The sequence below is a fragment of the Muscardinus avellanarius genome, assembly GCF_963383645.1.
Source record: "Muscardinus avellanarius genome assembly, chromosome: 1".
NCBI classification, from domain to species: domain Eukaryota; kingdom Metazoa; phylum Chordata; class Mammalia; order Rodentia; family Gliridae; genus Muscardinus; species Muscardinus avellanarius.
This window is the reverse complement of record NC_137786.1, coordinates 116,663,005-116,680,593: the sequence shown is the minus strand read 5'-3', so window position 1 is coordinate 116,680,593 and position 17,589 is coordinate 116,663,005. Positions and strand designations below refer to the sequence as shown.

The following is a 17,589-nucleotide window of genomic DNA, read 5'->3' as shown; positions in this document are numbered from 1 at the left end:
AGCTGTGGGTTACAGATAGCTGTGCTCCTCTGCCTTTAAAGACCTCAGCAATCTGGTAACTACTCCTTTCCCTTGCCCTTCATACTCAGAAGCAATGCTGCTTCAAATCAGGCCAAATATTGCCATTTTCCCTTCATATTACCATTGTATTTAATTCTTTAATTACCTTCTGCATTACTTAGCGTTTTGTTACTGTAACAAAACACCTGAGATAACTCACTTACATAGAAGAAACATTAGTATCAGCTCACAGTTTTGGAGGTTTTAATCTACTGTTGCTTGGCCTTGTAGGGCTTGTGGTGGTGCAGAACATCATTGCAGGAACAAATAGTAGAAGAGGATTGTTTACCTCTTGGCAGCTGGGGAACTGAAAGGGAAGAAGAGGGTGAGAGGAAGAGAGACAAAGAGAGAGGGGCTGGGGTCCCAACATTACCTTCAAGGGCACACCCCTAGTGATCTAACTTCCTCCTCTTAGGCTCTTAAAGGTTATTCCACCACATGATACCACCTCAGGCTGGGGATTGAGGCTTTAACACATAGGCCTTTGGAGACATACAAAATGCAAGACCCTTTGAACTCTGTCTGGTACACAGGACATTGTTTCATGGTGGATGAAGAGAGAGTAGCTGGAGCCATCCCCATGTCTGGAAAAGATATCCAGAACATGGCCCTTTTTGGTGAGAAAGGCAGGGGGCATCAGCAGCATTGCTTGTGAGCGGGGGCCAGCTCAATGTGTCATACCTATCTAGGGTACTATAGTAATCATGTCTGTGCAAACAAACATTTGACCTGAGTTTACAGTCATTCTTGCGATGTGCTGAGTCCTGAAAAAGGGTTGTTATCCCAAATTCCCAGGAAAGCAAACTGCCAATTTGGAAGCTTAATGACACACTCTAGGCCACCTACAATGAAGCCCTGCAGGTGGTATTTAGAGCTGTGGTAATGGCCCCCAAAGATGCCCCACAGTGTGCCCCACAACCTGTGGGTGTGAGGAGAGACCCTTCTTGCTTATTTTGTATTCTGCAGCACAGCTGACCTCCAACAAGGACATCTCTTAGGTTATGGAGGAGGCCAGCACAGTACCCTCTCTTGCTGCCTACAGAAGTGGGAGAGTTTTGAAGCACGAGGGGTCACAGTGCAGCACTGCTGTTATCAGTATAGTTTGTCATCTCATCCTGTGCTCTCGATAGACTTGGGATCCACAAATCTACACAAACAAGTCTAGGGAAAATCCAGGGAGGTTATTCCCTTGGCTGGAAGCAGCTTGAAGGAACCAGGCTGTTGTCCATTTGATTTAGGGAATCTCTGCCATGACACACAGACATGCTTGTGCTGCCTGTGGTCACATACTCTCATTCAGGGCTGTGCCATGGAGCCGAGTCACAGGATAGCAATGCTTACTGCCATCTCTGTAGGCTCTCATTCTCTCAGGACTTACAGGGTTTTTTTTTTTTTTTTTTTTTGGTATTGGGGATTGAACCCAGGAGCAATCTACCTCCAATTGCCATACCTAGTCCTGTTTATTTTATTTAATTTATTTTTTTGTGGTACTGGGAATTGAACCCAGAGGTATTCTACCTCTAAGCTATACCCCTAGACCAATTTTATTTCTGATTTGGAAACAGGATCTCACTAGGTTGCTTAAAGCCTCACTAAATTGCTGAGGCTGCCCTCAAACTCTTGTCTCAGCCTCCCAAGTACTGGAATTACAAGTGTGCAGCACCATGCCTGGCTATCCCTGTTTATTTTGAAACACAGTCTTGCTAAGTTACAGAGGCTGGCCTTGAACCTGCAATCCTCTTCTCAGCCTCCCAAGTACTGGGATCATGGTGTGCACCACCATCTGCAGTTTTCGTCTCAATTGATGGCACCAGTGTTTGTCAGAGCATGGCATACAGACCACTGGCTGAAGGACCCCGGGGCCAGAGAAGTAGACCTGGTCCGAGTCTGGATCTACATTTTTATGAATTTCCTCTAGTGAGGGTTAGTACCATGTGTTTTGAAAGGAACTAGCCTAGAAATATTTCCTTCTAGAAATTTTCCTGAGAAATATTCTATTAGTGTAATTTATAGCACTCCACTTTTATTAACAAGTAGAATAAAGTATGACTCATACTCTTAGAAATAGAAGCTTTTAGGATCTGGGCATGGTGGCACACATCTTTAATCCCAGTAAGTGGGAGGCTGAGACAAAAGGATTTCAGGTCCGGAGGCCATCTCAGCAACTTAGACCCTATTTCAAAATAAGAAAAATTCCTGGAACAAAGAAGCAAATAAAGAAAAAGAAAAGAAAAGAAACAGGAGCTTTTCTTGAATTCTGAATTGGACAAGCATGAGTCCTCTTGAGCTCCAAGTGTCACACAAGTTCTGAGCTACTTTTCTCAGCTGATTAGAGTTCCTTCATTTAGTAAAGATGAACCAAGCCATCACCATATTGGAAGAGTTCTAAATATAATTTCAATCAGTTGCCTCACATTGGAGAATGAAGATCCACATTAGGAGTGCAAACTGCTTCAGAAGTGCCTGGTCCACAGATGGTGGGTGATTGTATTGGGGTCTGGAACATGACGTTTCTAATGTCTTTGGCTCAATAGAAGTTTAAGATATTTGGGCATGTGGCCTGTAGCCTGTTTTGGCAATCTGAGCTTAAAATGAAGTTGCTCATTTTGAATCATTTATTCAAATTTTTGTGTGTTGGCAGTGGATCGCAAGTCTTTTAAGATAATATAATTAAAAGTTGCTCATGCACGCATGGAGGCCTTGGATGGCATGGATCATGCATTTGAGAAATTAAGAAATCACCATAAAGATAAACAAGTACAACTCTGGACCCCACCAATGAGACCTGAAGCAGATTCACTCGCACACTCGCACACTCAGTGAGACAGCACTTGATCTCTTTTCTGTCAGAGGAATCTTTGCCAGGTGGTGGGCAAGCACAGAGAATGATTTGCCATGCAGAAATGAGATGCAGCATTGCTCGAGCTGCTCAAAGCAGTTTGTGGTAATAAAGTATTTTTCTTCTTTTTGAAAAAAGGTTGAAAGCCATGTTACCTCTGGAATACTGTCATTTCACTAATTTCTCCCAATTTTCTTCCTACTTTCTTTCAAGATTGAACTCAGGAGAATTATATCTCTGAGCCACACATCCAGCCCTTTTTATTTTTATTTATTTTATTTTATTTTGTTTCTTTTGTGGTACTGGGGGTGGAACCCAGGGGCCTTTCAACCTTTGGGCTTTACTCCCAGACCTATTTTATACTTTATTTGGAAACAGGGTCTCACTAAGTTGCTGAGAACTTCACTAAGTAGCTGAGGCTGGCTTCGAACCTGTGCGATCCTCCTGTCTTGGCCTCCCAAGCGCTGGCTTAAGAGACCCTGTTTCCAAAAATAAAATAGGTCTGGGAGTGTAATCCGGAGGTAGAAGGGCTTCCAGGAACCCCAGTACCACACACACAAAAAAAAATGGTGACTGTGGGCCGGGCATGCTTGTAATCCCCGTGCTTGGGAGGCGGAGACAGGAGGATCGCGCAGGTTTGAAGCCAGCTGTGCTGGCTTAGGAGACCCTGTTTCCAAAAAAAAAAAAAAAAAATGTGTAAAATAGGTCTGGGAGAGTAGCCTGGAAAATAGAAGGGTTTCCAGGAACCCCAGTACCACACACACACACACACACACACACACACACACACACACACACACACACAAATGGTGACTGCGGGATGCAGCACATCTCAGTAGCTGAAACAAATAAAGTTCAACTACTGAGAAGGCAGCGTCTTAATAAAGAAAATAAATAAATCTCACGACCCCAAACAGATCCAAGAACCATGGTGGAAGGAATCCAGTAACTCTCAACAGCGAGATCCACTGCAAAAAGGCCCGAGCATGCAACAGACCTGCTGTGGATACAGCCGGCCACCAGCATCATCATGGGCTGCAGGCCCAAACCGTGAGTCCCAGCGTAGCAGCCCCAAGAAATTCAGAAAAAAACCCAAGAGTTTGAAAGTGGCCATAGAGCTCCAACATCTTAAGTGGCAAGCTGAACCTGAGCACCTGAGTGGCACCGTTTGCTTACCAGAGGTGGCACCCAGAATGGCACAGAGAGACCTCCAGAGACCTGGAAGGGGACCAGGTAACCATGTGCACCCAGAAAAGCCGCAGGACACAGCAGCACAGTGAGCTTTCCAGAGCCCCACACCAGGGCAGCCAGGTAACAGTGTGTGCCCAGATGAGCCATGGGACCTGGTGTGCACCCAGTGTGTGCCACAGGACATAGCAGTAACCGTGTGCACCCATTGTGCACTGTGGGACCCAGCAGACTAGTCCAGTTAGAACCTCCAGAGACACAGGAAAGATGCTCAAGGCACAATACCTGCACAAGGCCACAGGGGTTGCTCCAAGACTACATTGGATGCCCTCTGCTCCTGCAGGTAGGGAAGCACAGGCCTGAGCTTAGGGTAGAGACTGCAGAGGCATGGACTATAGGTTGGAAATACACAGAACCTGGGACTTGTACAGAACTCATTAACAGTGACTCCTGATGCCCTGAAACCTAAATGCAAAGCTGTCAGAGGTGAGAAAGGGGCCCAAACACTCAGAGTGTGGGTTCAGAAGCTGACAATAGAGTACAAAGCAAATTAGAGACATTGGAAAATACTCCAGAACTTACCGCAGCAATCAGACATTCAGATATTATATGGACCCACCCCATATTTGTAAATTAGTAGAACTGTTTTTTTTTGTTATTTTTCCTTTTTATTTGGATTTTTTGTTTGTTTGACTTTTTTTTTTTACTTGTCTCACATGGTTGTTAGTTCTTTTTATTTTATTTTATAGTTGTCCTTTTTTCTCTTATTTTTTTTCTCTTTTGGTTTTTTGTCTTTGATGTATAATAGATAGCTTTTATATCTTGCTTTGTTACTTTATTCCTGTTTCTTTGCTCCTCCCCTGAACTCCTTTTACAAACTACTTCACTCTAGCCTATCTACTCTCTTCTCTCAAAACTTTTTTTCCTTTACTGTATCTTCTTGTTTAATACTCAAGATATTTCATATCTCCATATTTAAATATTCTACTAACTACAAGAGTCCTACTACCTAACCTTCTCCTATTCTCAACCAGATACTACCTTATTATACTTAAACTGTTCCTAAACCTAATCATATCCTCCACCTTTCCTGACTCCTGTACCCATCACCCCAACTCCTCCACCATTACCCAACCCTCACCATTGGAAAAAGTACAGTGTACCTGCTGACACTTCTAAATTCCTACTATTAAAACTGGATTAGACATAATAACCACAAAAAATGCCAAAATATAAAAAACAAGCATGAGAACATTAAAAATATGAGAATTAGAAATAGTGAAAAAACAATGGGTATCATGAATACTGACCTACAAGAAATGCAGAAGGAGAATTCCGAATCCTGTTCTACAATATGATGAAAGGCCTCAAAGAAGGTGTACAGGAAATAAAGAGGAAATGGAAACACTAAGAAAGAAGCAGAAAGATGTCTGGAATGAAAGGAAAGAGTCAATAAATGAAATAAAGACAGCAATAGAAAGAAAATCTGGAAGATTAGGTGAAATGGAAAATAGAATATCATTGTTAGAAGACAGCTCATTCAAAACGGAAAGCACGGCCAGACCACTGGAGAAACTGGGCCAAGTAAGACACTGGGTCCCGGGAAGGGGTCACGTGGGGCACACAGGAACCCTGGAACAGTCGGGGCCTGGGTCGCGGGACTCTGGGCCCCGGGCCGGACCGCGTGTAGCACGCCAGACCCCTGGAGAAACCAGGCCCAGTAAGACCCTGGGTCCCGGGCAGGGATCAGGTGAGGCACACCAGACCCCGGAACAGCTGGGACCCGGGTCGCAGGACTCTGGGCCTCAGGCGGAGTAGTGTGGAGCACGCTGGACCCATGGGGAAACCGGGCTGGGTCATAGTGCTACTGAGTGCCTGATTCCACTACCTCCTCAAACCACACATACTGTCTTCTCTTATTGAAAAAAAAAAGGAAAAGAAAAAGAAAAAAGGAAAATATCGGAGAGGGGTCAAGAAGGCCGAGGCGGATGCCAGGATACTGGAGATGCAGACAAAACTTATCCAAATGAACTGGAACTTTTGGAAAAATTCCCCGTGAAGGAGGACTGCTTCTTCTCTACATTGTTAAGAATCTTGGACATCACCTGTAAGGAGAGAGGTTAGCGGAGACCAAGGAGAAAGGTTGTGTTGAAAGCGGTCTCCGAGATGGTGGTGGAGACTTGTATTCAAGAGAAGCAGAAATCGGATCCTACCAACCTCATTTTTTTGGAGAAATTACACCAAATGTTGAATGCTACCATCGCGCATGCTTAGGAAAACTGGACAACATTCAGAGTGGAAAAAGAGCTTGGGAAGATTTGAAATGGTGGAGGCAGTGGCAGTGGCAGTGGCCAGTACTCAGGGGAGGCAGAGATCTGATGCATTACATCTGGAACCTTTGAAGTAGCAACCCCAGAGACAGAATGTTACCACCACGCACCCTTGAGAACGGGGGACAAATGGCTGGGCAAAGAGGGTGCTCGGATTGGAGCCTGTGGAGGGGTGAGGCCGGTGCTGGGGTCAGCAAGGCTGGGATCAGAGCCTGCCATAAGGCAAGGCTGGTGCTGGAGCCTCTGAGGCCGGGATTGGAGCCTGCTGAGGGGTTAGGCTGGTGCCGGGGCCAATGGCCAACATCGGAGCCAGCCGTGAGGCAAGGCTGGTGCTGGGGCTTCCAAGGCCGGGATTGGACCCTGCCGAGGGGTTAGGTCGGTGCTGGGGCCAATGGCCGGCATCAGAGCCTGCCGTGAGGCAAGGCCACTACTGGGGCCTCCGAGGCTGGGATCAGAGCCAGCTGAGGGGATAGGCTGGTGTCGGGGCCAGCAAGACCAGAATCGGGGCCTCCCATGAGGTAAGGCCGCTGCTTGAGCCAATGAGGTCTGGATCAGTCCACCGGGTAGCCAGGCCACTACTGGGGCCATCAAGAGTAGGATCGGTACTTGCAACGCGGCATGCACAGAGAAATATCGCAGAAAATAAAAATCAGATGCTTCCCCTAATCAGCAAAAACTAGGAGGAAAGGGGCAACAGGAAGAGGTCAAGCTATAGAAAGGGCCCTATAATGACGTAACTAAGGTGACCAATCAGAGGGTATGGAATAGGGGAAGATGGAGCCTCTTTAAAAGCAGGAGGTACATAAATAAATGTATCAAAGTTAATCACCAAAGAAGCATGGGATCAAGGGAGGTGGAGGGAATGGGATGGGGATTAGATGAGGGCTAATTGGATGATGTGTGCTTGTATATCCTCTCAAGTCTTGTATTCCAATGTGATATATGATTACAATGCACCAAAAAATAAAAAATAAAAAATAAAAAACAAAACAAAACTGAAAGCACAGTCAACAGCATACAGAAGTCATTACAGCAACAAAACCCAAACATCTAACAAAGTGGGACAATATGAAATGTTCTAATTTATGAATAAAAGGCATTGAAGAAGGGATAGAGATACAGACCAAGGGCCGTTGTAATCTCTTCAGAGAAATAATTTCAGAGAATTTTCCAAACATAGAAAGAAACTTGGACTTACATGTTCAGGAGACATATAGAACACCATTAAGACAAGATCAAAGAAGGGCCTCCCCACGCATGTAGTAATCAAAATCATCAACATAGAAGCTAAGGAAAGAATCTTAAAAGCAGTGAGAACAACAACAACAAAAACAACAGGTGACATTTAGTAGCAAAACAATATTAATTATCCCAGACTAAACAACCCAAGTCATGAATTCCAGGAGAGACTGGTATGATATGATCCATATCCTGGAAGAAAACGAATTCCAACCAAACTTGCTATATCCAGCAAAATTATTATTCAAAATTGATAGAGAAACAAGTGTTTCAAGATAAGCAGAATCTCAAAAATTTCATGAATTCAAAGCCAACACTAGGAAAAATACTTAAAGAAATAAAACATACAGAAGAAAAAAGAAGCAAGTTACAGAATCAGAGAAAAGATGAAGTTGATCAGTAGGGTATCTACATAAAGAAATTATATTATACCAAACAGAAGATAGAACACAAAATGACAGGAAACAAAAATCATATTTCAATAATAACTCTGAGCATCAAAAGACTTAACTCACCAACCAAAAGACATAGACTGGCAATGTGTATTAAAAAACATAATTGAAATATATGCTGTTTGCAAAAAACTCACCTTACAGCCAAAGATATTCATAGATTGAAAGTGAAAGGATGAAAAAGGCTATATCATGCTAATGGAGACCAAAAATGGGCAGGGCTAGAAACACTAATAACCAACAAAACAGACTTTAAGCTAAAACATATCAGAAGAGAAAAGCAGAGTACTTTCTTTTATTGAAAGGAACAATCTGCCAAGAAGATATAATGATAGTAAATGCTTATGCCCCAAATGTGGGTGTAGCCACATTTGTAAAACAAACCCTGCTTGACATCAGATCTCAAATAAACCCAACTACAATAATATTGGGAGACTTCAACACATCTCTCACGCCACTAGATCAATCTTCAAGGCAAAAGATGACTAAAAACTCTTCATAACTAAAGAAAATTATAAACCAAATGGACCTAATAGACATATACAGAATATTTCAACCAGGACAACAGAATATACATTCTTCTCAGCAGCCCATGGAACCTTCTCCAAAATAGATTACATCCTGGGCCACAAAGCACAAACCAGCAAATTCTAAAGATATAATTCCCAGCATCTTTTCATACCATAATGGAATGAAAATAGAAATCAACAACAGGAAGACCAAAAGAAAGTATTTAAATACATGGAGATTGAATGATACACTATTGAATGCCAAGTGGGTAAGATTGGAAAATAGGGGAGAAATAAAGAAATTTTTGGAATTAAATGAAAATAGAGACACAATTTACCAAAATCTATGGGATACTTTGAAGGCGGTGTTAAGAGGAAAGTTTATAGCACTGAGTGCCCACATAAGAAGAAGAGAGAGTCATCAAGTAAACAACCTAATGACACATCTCAAGGACCTAGAAAGTCTGCCAAAGTCTAATCCCAAAGCCAGAATAAGGCAGAAAATTATTGAAATCAGAGAAGAAGTAAGTGAAATAGAGAACAGGAAAATTCAAAGAATCAACAAAACAAAATCTGGTTCTTTGAAAAGATGATAAGATTGACAAACCCCTGACCAACCCAACCAAAAGAAAGAGAGAATCAGTTCAAATTATTAAAATCAGAAATGAAAAAGGAGACATCACCACATAAAGTGGGGAAATTTAAAGGATTATCAGGACTATTTTGAAAATTTATGATCCAATAGGCTGGAAAACATGGACTAAATTGATAGATTTCTAAGCACAATATAACCTACCTAAACAGAATCAAGAGGACATAGCAAGCCTAAACCAATGAATAGCAAGGAAAGAAATAAAAATAGTAATAAAAATTCTGCCATCAAAGAAAAGCCCAGACCCTGATGAGTTTCCAGCTGAATTCTAAAAAACTTTCAGTGAAGAACTCATACCAATACTTCACAAATTGTTCCAGAAAATTGAAAGAGATGGAATTCTTCTAAATTCCTTCTATGAGGCCAGTATTACATTAATCCCCAAACCAAATAAAGATACCTCAAGAAAGGAAAATTACAGACCAATATCCTTGATGAACACAGATGCAAAAATTCTAAACAAAGCCAGGTGTGGTGGCACATGATTGTAATCCCAGCACTTGGGAGGCTGAGACAGGAGGATTACACAGGTTAAAAGCCAGCCTCAGCTACTTAGAGAGACTCTCAGCAAGTTTTAAAATCCTGTTTTAAAATAAAGTATAAAATAGGCCTGGGAGTATAGCCCAGAGGTAGAAAAGCCCCTGGGTTTCACCCCCAGTATCATACAAAAAAATTTCTAAACAAAATATTAGCTGTATGCATTCAAAACCATGTCAAGAGAATTGTATACCATGACCATGCTAATTTCATCCCAGAAAAGCAAGGCTGATTTAGCATACACAAATCAATACACATTATTCACCACATAAATAGAACTGAGAACAAAAACCATATGATAATATCAATAGATGCTGAAAAGAATTTGACAAAATCCAACACCCATTATGTTAAAAACACTGAAGAAAATTGGAATAGAAGGAACGTATTCAGCATCATTAAGGCAATATACAATAAACCCAAAGGCAATATCATATTGAATGGGAAAAAACTGCAAGAATTTCCTCTAAAATCAGGAACAAGACAAGGATGCCCACTATCACCACTCCTTTTCAATATAGTCCTTGAGACTCTTGCCACAGCAATAAGACAAGAGAAGGAAATAAAATAAATTCAAAAAGGAAAAGAGGGATTAAAACTATGCTTATTTGCAGATGACATGATTCTTTATCTAGAAGGCCCAAAGAACTCAACCAAAAGACTTCTGGAGCTGATTAACCAATTCAGAAAAGTTGCAGGATGCAAAATCAACCTAAACAAATCAATTGCTATTCTTTATGCCAACAATGAATACACAATGAAAGAAATAAAGAAAACAATTTCATTCAGTATAACCTCAAAGCCAATAAAATACCTAGGAATAAATCTAACCACTACAAAGAAAACTATAAAACATTAAAGAAAGAAATTGAAGAAGACCTTGGAAGATGAAAAGATCTCCTTTGTTCATGGATAGGCAGAATAAATATCATCAAAATGGTCATTCTGCTAAAAGTGATCTATAAATTCAATGCAATTTCCATTAAAATACCAATGACATTCTTCATAGATCTAGAAAAATCAGTCATGAATTTTATATGGAAAGAAAAGACCCAGAATAGTTAAAGCAATCCTCAGCCATAAGAACCATGCAGGAGGCATTGTAATCCCAGACTTCAAATTATACTATACAGCAATAGTAGTAAAAACAGCATGGTATTGGCACAACAACAGGCATACTGACCAGTGGAACAGAATAGAAGATACAGAAACAAACCCACACACCTATAGTCAATTAATCTTTGACAAAGGGGCCAAACTCATATGCTGGAGAAAAGACATTTTCAACAAATGGTGCTGGGAGAACTGGCTATCCATTTATAGAAAGATGGATCTAAATCCTTACCTCTCACCATGCACAGGAATCAACTCAAGATGCATCAAAGACTTAGAAATTAGATCAGAGACTGTGAAGTTGTTAGAGGAGGGTATAGGCTCAACACTCCAACATATAGGCACAGGCAATAACTTTCTCAACAAGACCTCCAACACAGGAAATTAAAGCAAGAATTAACAAGTGGCTGACATCAAACTAAAAAGTTTCTTCTCATCAAAGGAAACTACCAAGAACCTAATAAGGAAGCCTACAGAATGGGAGATCTTTACCAGCCACCACTCTGATAGAGGGCTAATATCCAGAATATACAAAGAGCTCAAAAGACTCTACTTTAGCAAAGCAAATAACTCAATTAAGAAATGGGCCACTGAACTGAATAGACACTTCACAAAAGAAGAGACACAAATGGTCAATAGATACATGAAAAGATGTTCTACATCATTAGTCATCAGGAAGATGCAAATCAAAACTACTCTGTGATTCCATCTAACCCCAATCAGAGTGGCAAGCAAAAAGAAATCAAATAACAACAAATGCTGTTGAGGATGTGGGGAAACAGGAATTCTTTTACACTGTTGGTGGGAGTACAAACTAGTTCAGCTGCTATGGAGATCAGTGTGGAGGTTTCTTAGAAAACTGGGAATAGAGCCACCATATGATCTAGCTCTACCACTCCTGGGTATTTTTCCAAAGTGGTTGAAATCAGAGAACTATAGTAACATATGTATATCTATGTTCATAGCAGCACAATTTGTAATAGTCAAAATATGGAACCAACCCAGGTCCCCATCAAAAGATGAATGGATTTCAAAATTATGGGAAATATACACAATGGAATTCTACTCAGTGATAAAGAAGAACAAAATCATGTCATTCGCAAGAAGATGGAAAGACCTGGAGAATATTATGTTAAGTGAGATCAGCCAACCATAGAAAGAGAAGGGTCATATGTTTTCTCTAATATGTCCAAAGTAGGGAGCACTGGGGATTCCAGAGGAACTCCAGATAATGGACAGGAAATCTCAGCAAAGCTAGAATGGAAATATAGGAAAGGAAGAAGGATGAGGTTGATTAATGAAGGAGCTACATCCAAATATGTGTAAAAGTATGAATATAGCATGGTTAATCTGGACACTCATTGGTGGGGGTTTAGGGGAACTGTGCATGGAGAGGGCACCAAGCACAGTCTAAATATATACCATTTTCTATATGTTCCACTTATAAATAAAATAAAAAAATAAAACAACAAAATGTATCCCTCCAAAAAAAAAATAAAAATAAAAAATGTCAGAGCAATAGGAGGAACAAAGTCAAGTCTCAGAAGGGAAAAGCCCCCAGAGGCTCATGACAGTAAGGACTGCAAATGTACCAACCCAGCTTGCAGACGTGAGGGCATAAGTTAACATCAATGAGATGCACATTGCCCTGGTTTGAGGGGCTGGGCCAGAGACTGTATACTCATACTTTCTAGGGCAATCAGTACAGCTTTTTTAATAGCCTCTGGGCAGTGGCTGTCAAAATCTTTCAGAACCTGGAGAATTTTTATTTTATTTTAAAAATTTTTTATTGGTGCACTGTAGTCATACAGCTTAATGGGATACAAGATGGTAGTGATATACATGCATACATCACCAATAAGCCCTTATCCAGTTCTTACCTCATCCCCTCCCCCTTCCTCCTCATGCTTGGCTTAGTGATTGACTTTGATGTGTTTGTTAAAGTACATCATGTGCATTAGAGAATTTCCCTCTTCCCCCTCTCATCCCCTCAGGTTGCCTTATTTGCTGATCTATAGCATCACCTTCTTCATCTAGTTCCTCCTATGACCCATTTCTCCTTAGCTTCCACATATTAGGAAGAGCATCCAATTTCTTATTTTTTGTGGCTGACTAATCTCACTTAGCATAATGTCTTCCAGTTCTGTCCATTTCCCTCTAAATGATGTAATTGTGTTTATCTTTATGGCTGAGTAAAATTCCATTGTGTACACATCCCACAGTTTTGTAATCCATTCATCTGTTGATGGACACCTTGGCTAGTTCCATAGTTTGGCTATGGTGAATTGTGCAGCTATAAACATAGATATGCATGCATTAGTTTGGTAGTTTGGTTTCCTTTCTTTTGGGTAGATACCCAGAAGTGGTATTGCTGGATCATATGGTAAGTTTGTTCCCATTTTTCTGAGGATTCTCCATACTGTTTTTCAAAGTGGTTGCACTAATTTGCAATCCCACCAACAATGTATAGAGTTTCCATTTCTTGACGTGCTCATCAGCATTTGTTGTTGTTTGTGTTTTGAATGATTGCCATTCTAGTTGAAGTTAGGTGAAATTTCAGGGTAGTTTTGATTTGCATCTCTCTGATTGCTAATGATTTTGAGCATTTTTTCATGTATTTATTGGCAATTTGAAATTCTTCCTTCGTGAAGTGTCTGTTTAGTTCACTCACCCATTTTTTTATTGGGTTGTTTGTTTTCTTAGTGTTGAGTTTCTTGAGTTCTTTGTATATTCTAGATATTAGTCCTCTATCAGAGGAGTAGTTGGCAAAAATCTTCTCCCATTCTGTTAGCTCTCAGTTGAAGTTCTTGATAGTTTCCTTTGCTGTACAGAAGCTCTTCAGTTTCATTCAATCCCTTGTATTGATTCACCTTTTAATTTGTTGTGCCTTTGGGGTCTTGTTGAGAAAGTGTCTGTGCCTATGTGTTGCAGTGTTGGACCTATGCCCTCTTTGAGGAGCCTCAAGGTCTCTGGTCTAATTTCCATGTGTTTAATCCATCTTGAATTGACTCTTGTGCACATTGAGAAAGTGGGGTTTATTTCCATTTTCTGCACATGGTTAACCACTTTGCCAACACCAAAGTCTTTGTCTTTGGCCCCTTTGTAAAAAAATCAATTGGCTGTAAGTGTGTGGACTTATTTCTGAATCTTTTATTCTGCTCCATTGGTCTATGTATCTGTTTTTGTGTCAGTATCATACTGTTTTTATTACTATGGCTTTGTAGTATAGTTTAAAATCAGGTATTGTGATTCCTCCTGCATGGTTTTTATTGCTGAGAACTACTTTGACTATTCTAGGTTTTTTGTTGTTTGAAATGAATTTAAGGTGGAAAAAATTTAAATGAATTTTATTTGGTGTTACTGGGGTTCCTGGAAGCCCTTCTACCTCTGGGCTACACTCCCAGACCTATTTTTACATTTTTATTTGGAAACAGGGTCTCCTAAGCCAGCACGTGCAGCTGGCTTCGAACCTGCGTGATCCTCCTGTCTCTGCCTCCCAAGCGTGGGGATTACAAGTGTGCGTCACCACGCCTGGCTAAATGAATATTTTTTGAACCAAAATTTTCATTTTTGAATCCCAGCTTATAGGAATACTTACATATGAACACAAGATAAATAAACAATAAAATATACCTTGCATTATAACATAGCACAAATTGGAAGTGACTTTAATGTCATTACCTAATTTTTGGTACATACATACATCTTGTGAGCTATGATGACACATTGCAGAGCCTGAGTCCTCCCTCCTTATTCTTGGGGGTTTGGTCCCAACATCCCAAGTGGACACTTGAAACCATGAGAAATACCAGATCCTGGATTCACTGTTTTTTCCTATATGTCCCACAATGTTAACACACTATACTAGAATAAACATCACCATTTTGGGGCTTTGGGGCTTTAATTAGGTAAATGAAAGGCTACTTGAAGGTGGCAGTGAGACCTTGACAGTCAATCTGATAAATGAGATGGCTACTATGTGACTAAGGGGTGGGTAGAATACATCTCGTGTGAATACACTGGGCAAAGGGGTGTTCACATTCCAGGCAGGTTTAAGTAGGTTGATGAAATCTCTATTTCATCATGTTACTCAGAACGGTATAAACTCAAAACGTAATCATTATTTACTTCTGGAATTTTCTATTAAATTTTTTTTCTCATGGATTTGGCAAAGTTTTATTTTTTAATATTTCCAGTATTTTAAAGTAGACAGATTTGCTTATAATAAAGATATTTTTTTAAGAGCACACAAAAGTTGAACACAAACAGTAAGATTAAATCCAGCAATCCAAGGTGATAGAGTAAAAGATACCATGTAGGTTCCTTCAGAGGCAGCTGGAGGCTGGAGTCCTTGCATTGCAGAAGCAGGAATGGTAGGGTGGGGTTCACAGCTGTACTTTGGTTTCTATTGATTACTTAAAAATTCACATAGTTAAATGGTCTTTATAATGAACTGCATCCATTTAAATTAAACACATTTTTTGAGGTCCTTTGTAACTCAGTTGAGACCCTGTTTCAAAATAAAGAATAAAAAGTAGGGCTGGGGGTGTAGCTTGAAGGTAGAATGCCTCTGAGTTCCCTCCCCAGCACCCCCCCCAAAGTATTTTAAATGAATTAAGGTTGTAGATAATTTTAAATACTACATACATCATGGCTATTAAAATTATTTATACTAGCCGGGTGTGGTGGCCCACACTTGTAATCTCAGCATTTGGGCTGAGACAGGAGGATCGCGGTTTGAGGACAGCCTCAGCTACTTAGGCGCTTTGCAACTCAGTGAGACCCTGTTTCAAAATAAAGAATAAAAAATAGGGCTGAAGTTGTAACTCAGAGGTATAATGCACCTGGGTTCCATCTCCAGTACTGAAAAATGAATTATTTACTATTTACATCTAAATATCCAGAGGAAATTCACTACTGAATTCTTACAGTAGATACTAATCAGTCTGACATGCCTTAACTGATCACTGAGGTATGAGAGGTCAGTGTGATTTAGTGTCTATTCTTTCATATCTCTAAATTAGGATGCAGCATTTACAAAACATACGCAGTGGTGCAGCCGGCCCAGTGTCAGCACAGCACTTGTGAGCTCTCACAGCCACCAGGTGAGCCTGCAGGCTGACTCCTCAGCAAGAGGTGCTGGTGCACCAGGTGTGGTGGCCGCACTTTAATCCCAGTGTTTGGGAGGCAGAGACCAGGGGATTGTGGTTCCTGGACAGCCTCAGCTACTTAGGGAGGCCCTTTGCAACTCAGTGAGACCCTGTTTCAAAATAAAGAATAAAAAATAGGGCTGGAGGTGTAGCTTAGAGGTGTAATGCCCCTGGGTTCCATCCCCAGTACTGCAAAAAAAAAAAAAAGAAAAAAGAGAGAGAGAGAGAGAGAGAGAGAGAGAGAGAGAGAGAGAGAGAGAAAGAAAAAGAAGAAGAAAAAGGTGCCTTCTGGTGTAGATCCCCAACCCAGTGGCCTGCAGAAAAGAGCAGCAGAGATGGCAGGAACACCTTCAGGAACTCTGCTGAGAAGATGCCCCCTTTCTTAATAACTCTGGTTTTCCTCATGCTGAGTGAAGCCGTGTGCTTTGGGTGTTTGAAGAGGAAATCCTTGGGGGAGATATTTTCTGGCCGACTTGACCAATCCCATATTCAATCCGAGTTTTTTTTAAAAGAGGCTTTCAACTTCTTTCCTTCTCTCAATAGAATCTTCCTTAGACTGAGAGCTGTTCTCTTCGATGCTCTGAGTATTGGTTTCAGAAGCTCTGGTACTATCCTGTGCTTCTGTGAGTGAGGTGGTTGTTACAGTGAGAACTCTTGGAGCTATGCCAATGCTGGGCATCCAGCAGCATTATCACCATTATAAACAGAAGCTGAGGCTGGGACGCTGCTCCCATGTCCATTATTGCTAAAATGCAACTCTCTCCAGAAGTGCTGCAGGTTTTCCTCCTGCAACCCTGAGGCCTGGCTCTGCAACCTGGTTGCAGAGGGCAGCTCAGCTGAGGGCTCCACGCTAGGCTGCGAAGGCCACCTGCTTGGTTCAGCCATTTAATGTGTGTGTGTGTGTGTGTGTGTGTGTGTGTGTGTGTGTGTGTGTGTTACTGTGGATGGAAACCAGGGCATTGTACCTCCGAGGTTTTAGTCCTAGATTTTAGTCATTATTATTATTATTATTATTATTATTATTATTATTTTGTGGTACTGGGGATGGAACCCTTCCCTGGGCTACACTCCCAGACCTATTTTATATATTTTTAAAAATTTGGAAACAGGGTCTCTTAAGCCAGCAAGGCTGGCTTTGAACCTGCGTGATCCTCCTGTTTCCGCCTCCCAAGCACGGGGATTACAAGCGTGCACCACCACGCTCAGCCTAGTCTTTTTATTTTTGAAACAGGGTCTCACTAAATTGTGAAGGGCCTTGCTAAGTAGCTGAAGTTGTCCACTGAGATCCTCTGGTCTCAGCCTCTGAATGTTGGGATTACAACCGTGCACAACCAAATATTTTCAGGTAGCAGTTGACTGTGGGTAACAAGCTATAGCGAACAAAACTGTAGATAAAGGTGTCTACTTTCTATAAATACACTTATAGGGCTGGGAGCAGTGGTTCATGCTGGTAATCCAGTACTTAGGAGGATGAAACAGGATTTTGCAGATTTGAGTTCAACCTCAGCAATTTAGTGATA

The 17,589-nt window shown here is 41.1% G+C and overlaps 1 pseudogene across 1 annotated transcript in view; it reads right to left on the bottom strand.

The window, feature by feature from the left end:
- Positions 1-16,954, bottom strand: part of LOC308276254 (BCL2/adenovirus E1B 19 kDa protein-interacting protein 3-like) — a 54,504-nt pseudogene extending 37,550 nt beyond the window's left edge. Inside the window, exon 1 of the transcript in view lies at positions 16,355-16,954. The product of the transcript in view is annotated as a BCL2/adenovirus E1B 19 kDa protein-interacting protein 3-like (transcript). The remainder of the gene's footprint in view (positions 1-16,354) is intronic.
- Between the last annotated feature and the right edge of the window lie 635 nt (positions 16,955-17,589).